Genomic DNA, 9256 nt, shown 5'->3' with positions numbered 1-9256 from the left:
ATTGTTTAGGTAGCAGTTATTTTTTTACTTTTATTTAAATTCCAAATTTGTTAATAAGTGGAGTTATTAATTAACAAAGATTGAATCCTTATTTTGTAGTAAATATAATAGTTATGTTTGATTGCTACTCTCATGAAAATAAATGAAAATATGAGAGTGATTCGAAATATCTTACTATTGCATGAAAAGAGATGCTGTTATGACTATGAGACTGAAGATGGTTTGATGTAACAGTTCAAGCTAGTCTACGTTAGAAAGTTTTGATTTTTTGAATTTTCTATGCAAAATTTAATTTATTGTGAGTACTCACTTTTTCAGAAATTATAAATACAAAGTGAAAGATTTTAACTGAAGTTCCTGTCGTTGCTTCGCAGAACATGATAATGTGAATAGTCTTTCAGAAGCTGGATGTGTGTCTAAACAGCTCAAATACTTCTGTGTAAATTTTTGTGGCTTTCCACAGGTAGTATCAACGAGGTGATAATGTATTTCATCGAAATTTTTTAAGATCAAGTAGGCGATCTTCTAAATAATAACTGATTTGTGATGTTACGTCCATTTGTGCTAGAGGTTACAAGTTATTTACATCCTGTTTTATAATGTTCGCTCCATTAACTAAATGTGGTTTCTCTGTTATCCTTCACTGTATCATGGTGTTAACTAACTAACATTAATTTGTGCAACTGTAAGCAAATCCCTGATGACGTTTATTGCCTTAGAACATGCTACAGCATATCGAAAATTTATGTGTTTGAATCTAGGCAGTATCCAGTGAGATTGGTATGGGTAATATATTAAAATGTTCACTCGCTAAAAATGCTTTTTATTTTATGTTATGATCATTCTCTTAATATTCTCTTCATTAATCTGTGTTACTTACGTGTCAGATCTGTTAATATTTCACTTATAACTTATTGGGATTACTTGACTACATTTGTATGCAAATTTTACATGTAACCACTCCTGTAGATCGCAGAATATCAAGAGCATCTGCCAGATCTACACAGATCTACAGTACTTGCAGCTATGTGTAATAGTTTATTACGTCACGATGAAGTTAATTGTGACTAATACTCACATATCAGGCTCCGGCTGTTTATTACTAGCTTCAGATGTTCTAATCAGTCTACTAATTTTTACGTCCATGATGTATGAACCCCCTTGAAATTATATGCTTTCCGTAAATCATGAAATAGTATAAAATGCATCAATAAAATAAGCACCATATCTTCATACAGTGAAAAAAAACTCGACAGTGGTGGTGCTGTAGCGTAGCAATGAATGATGATTTTAATTACTGAACGCAGCTGCAAAATTCTTCCAGTCATATTGAATGTTCGATTCCATCTAGACGTCCAATTATTTTCTTAGCTCGTAACGTGTTACTACTTATTGTGTAAAAAATGCACTGTAATAATTTTCACAGCAGTAATAAATTCAAGCCGTTGGTCAGTATTTTAATAGACATTTTGCTACCAAACTGAGCATGTAGGCAAAACACGACATATTATGACTCTTTGTTCCGAATGCTATTTCTACTCTCCAGACAATTGGGCTCACGTCGTACTGAGGTATTTTCAGAAAAAAAAAATCATTTAAATGACGGAGAAATTATTGTCCGTGGTAACAAGTACACTTTTCTCGTCCAACATCGGTCAATATTTCGTCTTTAGCATCGGTGTCACGATGATTCAAATACTTCAGTATCGATATCAAACAGTTGATATTTAAACTGTCAATGCCGATATTAAATATCAACTGTTTGATATAGATACTGAAGTATTTGAATCAACGTGGCACCGATGACGTAGACAAAGCTGTTGACAATGTTGTCTGGCGTGGCAGGGGTAAAATACAGGGAGCGAAAGTCTATTTACAATTTGTACAGAAACCGGATGGCAGTTATAAGAGTCGAGGGGCATGAAAGGGAAGCAGTGGTTGGGAAGGGAGTGAGACAGGGTTGTAGCCTCTCCCCGATGCTATTCAATCTATATATTGAGCAAGCAGTAAAGGAAACAAAAGAAAAGTTCGGAGTAGGTATTAAAATCCATGGGGAAGAAATAAAAAGTTTGAGGTTCGCCGATGACATACTAATTCTGTCAGAGACAGAAAAGGACTTGGAAGAGCAGCTGAACGGAAAAGACAGTGTCTTGAAAGGAGGGTATTAGATAAACATCAACAAAAGCTAAACGAGGATAATGGAATGTAATCCAATAAAGTCGGGTGATGCTGAGGGAATTAGATTAGGAAATGAGACACTTAATGTAGTGAAGGAGTTTTGCTATTTGGGGAGCAAAATAACTGATGCTGGTCGAAGTAGAGAGGATATAAAATGCAGACTGGCAATGTCAAGGAAAGAGTTTCTGAAGAAGAGAAATTTGTTAACTTCGAGTATTGATTTAAGTGTCAGGAAGTCGTTTCTGAAAGTATTTGTATGGAATGTAGCCATGTATGGAAGTGAAACATAGACAATAAATAGTTTAGACAAGAAGAGAGCCGGCGGTGTGGCTGAGAGGTTCCAAGCGCTACAGTCTGGAACCGCGCGACCGCTACGGTCGCAGGTTCGAATCCTGCCTCGGGCATGGATGTGTGTGATGCCCTTAGGTTAGTTAGGTTTAAGTAGTTCTAAGTTCTAGGGGACTGATGACCTCAGAAGTTAAGTCCCCTAGTGCTCAGAGCCATTTGAACCATTTGAACAAGAAGAGAATAGAAGCTTTCGAACTGTGGTGCTACAGAAGAATGCTGAAGATTAGATGGGTAGAGCACATAACTAATGAGGAGCTATTGAATATAATTGGGGAGAAGAGGAGTTTGTGGCACAACTTGACAAGAAGAAGGGATCGGTTGGTAGGACATGTTCTGAGGCATCAATGGATTACCAATTTAGTACTGGAGGGCAATGTGGAGGGTAAAAATCGTAGAGGGAGACCAAGAGATGAATACGCTAAGCAGATCCAGAAGGATGTAGGCTGCAGTAGGTACTGGGAGATGAAGAAGCTTGCACAGGATAGAGTAGCATGGAGAGCTGTATCAAACAAGTCTCAGGACTGAAGACCACAACAACAACAACAACATGCCGATATTTTGTAAATATTGATTATCAAGGAAATTCCGTTGTAGGAGGGAGATCCACAAATGACAAAAAACACTTTCACCAAAAACATGTAAAAGAGGGTCTAGTTTATTTGAAGATGCTAGCACCAGATTGTTGCACTTGCCCGTGTTTTGTTTTACAATATCCTGTACCTACGTTACAAAGTAAAAGTTTGCATCACATCGCATATGGACTCAGCTATTGCCCGACATGTGGCTAAGTATATAATCTAGCAACGGTTGGGACTACACTGTACTCTGTCGAATAATCGGAGAGGAAAAAGCAAGCAGGATACTCACGAAATGTTGCCACATACGGTTTTTCTTTTACAAGATATGTCAGCCACTTACTCCGACTGAAAGTTGTGAAAGTTGGCCTCGCTCACTGGCTGCACCCTTCGCCTTTTCCCCTCTGGTGTTTTGTCCTCACCGCGGCGCCGGCTCTGCGCATATTTCTCCGCTGTCCCCACCCACCGAACCTCTTCAGTGCTGTACTGCTACCGGTGACGTCACCCGATGCCCCGTAACAAGCGCCGAGCCACAGCGCGTTACAAGACGACGTATCGTCGACAACCGCCTAACGGCCTCACATAACTCGTACCACATGTACGGCCGGGGAAGGGGGACACGCAATCTAGCAGCTTCCACCCCTTCCTCCATCCAGCCAATCCCTTCGCAGCTCTCGCCCATCAACCCCACAAGCCGCGTCGGCCACCTACAACCCTCAGCTGACGCGACCACATACTTTAGCCGTCACCGCCGTAGCGACGCTCATGAAACATTCACGCCGCCCTCATAAACGTGTGGTCGCAACTGGCTCGAGAGCGTGTCGGATGTAAAGGCTTGGGGGATGACATAGAGGGTAGGAGACAGAGTGTGTGTGTGTAGGGGGGGGGGAGTGGGAGGGGGGTGGATATTGATGGTTGGACATGATGCTGCTAAGGCAGCCTTTAGATGATTACGGTGACCCGTGCGACAGTGCTTCTAAATCAAGAGGCAGCGCTCATGATAAGTTGTGTTGCCCCGTCTTGTGCTACCTGTAATTATCAAAACAAGCCGTGAGGAGGAATATGACACGGTTATAATTGATGACATAGACTTGTTTGATACATAAACTACAAGAATGCGGAGATTGGTATTTAGCCTGTTACATCAAATTAGCTGCCATGATTACATAGCGGACGCAACTATGTAATGAACAGAAAACTATTTTGTATTTCATTTGTGAAATAAATTGCTGAAATTAGCAGCTGTGTCTAAATTTCGTGAATGTATAGTAGACTGCAATCAATTACAAGTGTTCTCACAGTCATAAATGGTTCTTAATAGCTACACACCTTTTTCAGTGGACTAGATTTATGGTTCTTACGCATCCATCGCCTTCTGTTTCTATGTAATCTGAGGAAAATGTAAATGGTTTGTACAATATTTTATTGTAGAATCTACAACAAGAATGAAACGTCCAGAAAAATTTGCGCAGTTCATACAATATTTTATTGTAAGGATCAATGAAATTTCCCCACAGACGATGTCAGTAATTATCAAGATTCAAAAAGTCAACGCGATTTTCTGCCTTATGTGTGCTCTAGTGAATGAATTTCCATTCTCCTTAGACACAACGAGTTTTATTAAACTGCTCACTATTCGTGAACTTAGTAAATAACATGTGCACACTTCACTTATGAAAAAGTGCTGTAAAAAATTACATACTTTGTGGTCTTCAGAGCGTGGAATTTGTGCTTTACAGATCGGTTCACAGCTGTATATGTAACTCTCAAATGCTATCAGTGTAGCGCAGAGTTAATTTACGAAGTGGCAACTCTTTCCTAGAGAACTACAAATTTAGTCTATTCTTTGAACAAACAAAGCCAGCAGAGTTGCCTGGCACGGTTGGCGGTGATGTGTGGATGGCAGTGATGGGGGTGAGGGAGAAGTCGTCTGTATGGAAGGGAAAGCTGCAGTCCGAGTCCAACTCATACCAGCTAAATTGAGATGCATTTTATCCTGGATATAACCTTACAGAAGGGGCATTAGGTTCCGTCTCATCCTTGACAGGAAGGAGATATTCAATGATTGTAAAAACCACGGGAACTGACTATGACGCGAAATAGCGAAGCGTCATTACGAGTTTAGTAGCGTAGTGAAAAGTCTGAAATAGTAAGTTCCGCAAAAAGAGCTCGTGTTAAACTGTTATGTATGTTGATGAATGTTACATAATCAGTATTTTGCAACAAGGGGAGATGGTCTGAATAGTCGTGGGGATCTGCCGAGCGCCCACTGCGATAGAGTGTAGTTCGGATACCTGTCCACTAAAGCTGCATACGTTATTAACTCACCCAGCTTGCCCTATTTTTATTTTCTGTGTTTTGGAGCGTTCTTGTGTTTTAATCATTTGTTTTCGTTAAAATTTTAAGAGCAGTTTTATTCACTTTTGTTCCAAACGATTTATTTCAGCAATAGTATGTCATACTTTCTGAACATTTTGCAAAATCATCTGCAAGAGCCAGCAACAAAATTAATGTTATTTACTTTCCATCTCAGAATTACTGGTTAAATTTTGTAATCTTTGGCTCCAAATTCCAGACCCTTATAATTTTTTTAAAAGCACAACGAAACAGGTAAAATGACAACGCGTCCATTGGTCCAACACTAGTTTTCATTGCAAAGGATTGAGGTACTCCTCTTATAAATTTAACTTTAGACACAATAGCATTATATCTTTCTGCATCTTTGAACTTTTCCTCAACCATAACACAGCTGATTTCTGATTAACTGCTACCCTTACATCTCTACAGTTTTTCAGAGTTTTGTCACTTGCACCTATCCTGACATATCTGTTGTCCTGCTACTTCACCACGCGTGCCTCTATATCAACAATATTCTGTCTGCCACTAATGTCGGTCTTACTATCGTTTACCAGCAACAGATTTTCTTCAATAGACAAGCTATACAGATATTCATAATTTTCTTTTATATCTAGCTTCTTTATTGCACACAGTCTCTTCACAGGTCTCACTTAATGTTCTTTCACACCTTTACTTTACGTACAAAAGGTTTTCAACTCACTATGTGCTTTTATTGCTTACTTTTTAACAATAACTGTCTGTTCGCAGGTGGGTTCCTCCATGCTATACCTCCCCTTGCTGTAAGTACAGATTCTTTGTATCATTTGTTACAATGGTCACTTTCACTGCTTTATTATCTTCGTCTTTCTTCCCTTCGTTACAACTTGTATTCCTACTACCGCTCTGTTTCTTGAATTTTTTTATATCCTTTCCAAATTTGAAGTAACACATTGGTAGCCACAATTACTTCCTCCATTTTTTTACCTTCAGCCACTGGTATTAGCATGTTATCCATTCTGCATTTCCCACCACTTTTCAATTGTTTGTTTGCGCCACTGTGTTATTCAGATGAGCTTACCTGACTGTGTTTGGGATCAGTTGGAGAACTACTGTGTTTATTTCATTCTTACCTCCCACCTGAAACATGTTTCATCTTCACTGCTGCAGCAAATCTTCTTCCATTTGGCATTTTAACAAAATTCACATCCTCTAAAATTATACTACCTCTTTCTCCTTCCTTGGGGTACCACTATCAGGTTCTCTCTCTAATTATATTGAGAGATTTACAGTATCGCTCCCTGTCTAATATTCACGCAAGTGTACTAATTTTGTAGCTAATTCTTCTCAATATCCTTCTCTGAGTGGGGTAATATACGAATTTCTTTCTCTCAATAACTATTATTCATTCTTTTCTAGCTCTAGACAAATATTTATACAGCTATCTTCAAAACAATCACAGCTTTTAAATCCTTCTACAGCGACTGTACAATAGTTCAAATGTTCTCATGTATCACATGCACTAGCTCTCCTCAACTTATCCTTTTCTGTGGAATCTTTAGTAAACTGAATCTTCAAACCTTAAGTGAATTTCTCTAGATTTATCCATCCATTTGGTTCGAAGCTGATATTATCTACAAAATAAGAATGGTTTTGTTCTAATTAGGGAGTCAACTAAACCCCACGACGCATCGTATGAAACAAATATTATAGGTGAAGAAGTAATATTATTAAAGGGGACATCTATCTGTCTGTGCTAGGACTGGCCAAACCCTAACAACCCTCTCAAGAAGGTCGGATCAACTTTGTATTTTTGAATGGGAAGCCCTCATTTTTATTGAATATTTATATTCCACGCCGAAAAAGACGTGCGCGTTACTCAGACCGTTGTTTTCCATTTGTGGTAGATGGCACTGTAATCGATAGATGCCAGACGTGTCTGGCAAATAAGAATCGACGCATTTGATTCCACATTTCATTTACGACGTAAATGTAAGCCTTAGTGTTTAACGGTTGGTATTTATATTCAATGTTTTCTTTAGTGCTGCAAATTTGATTTTACAATGCAGTGTGATTATCTATTTCAGTGTCTGATTAGGAAATACGATTAGCATGATTCAGTAGCAACGCCGTGGATGTAATAGTTTCCTTTTTCCATTGGAAAACTTGATATAGGTGAGTATCCTTGACTCTCACCATTGATGTACCTGAATTCAGTGACTCCTTTTGCCTATCACCATTAGGGTACTTGATTTCGGTGAGTATCCATCACTGGTGCTCCTGTCACTATTGCTTTATGTACATCTTGCCTTACTGCAGCAGTTGTGGTTTGTGTTCTACTGATAGTCGCAGAGCCACCAGCGCGAGTTTTACGGCGGTTAATTGGAAACACACATTGAAATCAGTCTTCCTGATGACGGGTTTTGTGGACGGCCACCGAAATCAATCATTTCGATGATTTGGCGACCCACCACATTCAAAACTTTAGTGATAAGAAAACTATGTTTAAATACAAGCAGCTTACTTTCCCAAAATGTCGATGTCTAGCCGAATTATTTGGACTGTACAATCATTTATGCAACACTCAAGCAACATTTGAACATCAGTATCAGCCGTTAGAATACAAAGGTTTACATTTATATCGTACATGAAATGTGTGAGTTCTTAATTGTTAAAACAGGTGCTCTAGGTATTTGTTGATTACATCGTTGTTTTTCACGAATGGGCCTCAAGAGTTTGAGTAAATAGTATGTAGAATCCGAGTATGGTATAAAAATGCGGTTTCCCATTTGAAAATACAAAGTTGATCCCGCTCGCGGAGGATGGGTGTTTAGGAGGCGGCCAGTTGTAGGAAAGACAAATGTCCACTTTAATACTATTAATGTTTCACCTAGAACATTTGTTTCGTGCAATCCATTGCTTTCGACATGTTTTGTTCTCTCAAGTTAAGAACCCTGTATTTCCCCTTTACTCTGTTGAACTGGTTCCTGCATCTAAATCTCAATTAACTGCTTTGTTCTAGTTCAAATGTTCATTTTGTTCTGCAAGTATCACATTCTAGATACTTAAGCCCTTCAAAGTTATTTCTTGTGGCCCTGTTTCAGCTTTAACTTTATATTCGACCACTTCGAATTTAACCTCTTTTATTTCAGTTTTGACTTTATTGCTCTCAATGAATATTTTAGATTCGATCTTAATAATTCCTCATAATAATGTTTCTAACACATAAATGTATACCTTTCCTCAACATGTACTCATTTATCATTTGATCATGTTTTTGAATCGTTATTATTTCTTTTGCAGTTCCTTGTTGAATGGTCCTTAAAGCACGAAAACAATTCCTTTCTCTTTCAGTATAATACTGGTTTTGAAAAAGAAACATAAAAACCAATAGTATAAATTTAGTATATCACAAAAAATACTTAACTTCATCTCTATAATTACTCAAATAGAAGATAATTTTGTCTTCTCATATGATGGCCCCTCAAGCAGTAAAATAGTTTGGTCAAATTATTTTCAAAAAATGGAATACATGTATATGTAGGTCTCCACTTAAGCTGTTCTTAAGGGTAATGTACATTCTTTGGAAATTTGAAAATTTGTGGTAAGGTCTTATGGGACCAAACCGCTGATGTCAGTGGTCCCTAAGCTTACGCACCATTTAATCGAACTTGAACTAAGTTACGCTAAGGTCAACATACCCATGCCCGAGGGAGGACTCGAACCTCCGATGGGAGGATCCGCGTGGACCGTGACAAGGCACCTCAGAGAGCGCGGTTACACAGTGCGGCGTACTTTCTTTCAAATCTGTTAATTAAGAA

The sequence above is a fragment of the Schistocerca piceifrons genome, chromosome 8 (assembly GCF_021461385.2).
Source record: "Schistocerca piceifrons isolate TAMUIC-IGC-003096 chromosome 8, iqSchPice1.1, whole genome shotgun sequence".
In the NCBI taxonomy this organism is placed as follows: Eukaryota; Metazoa; Arthropoda; class Insecta; order Orthoptera; family Acrididae; genus Schistocerca; species Schistocerca piceifrons.
The sequence above is the reverse complement of the archived record's forward strand: the minus strand, read 5'-3'. Positions refer to the sequence as shown.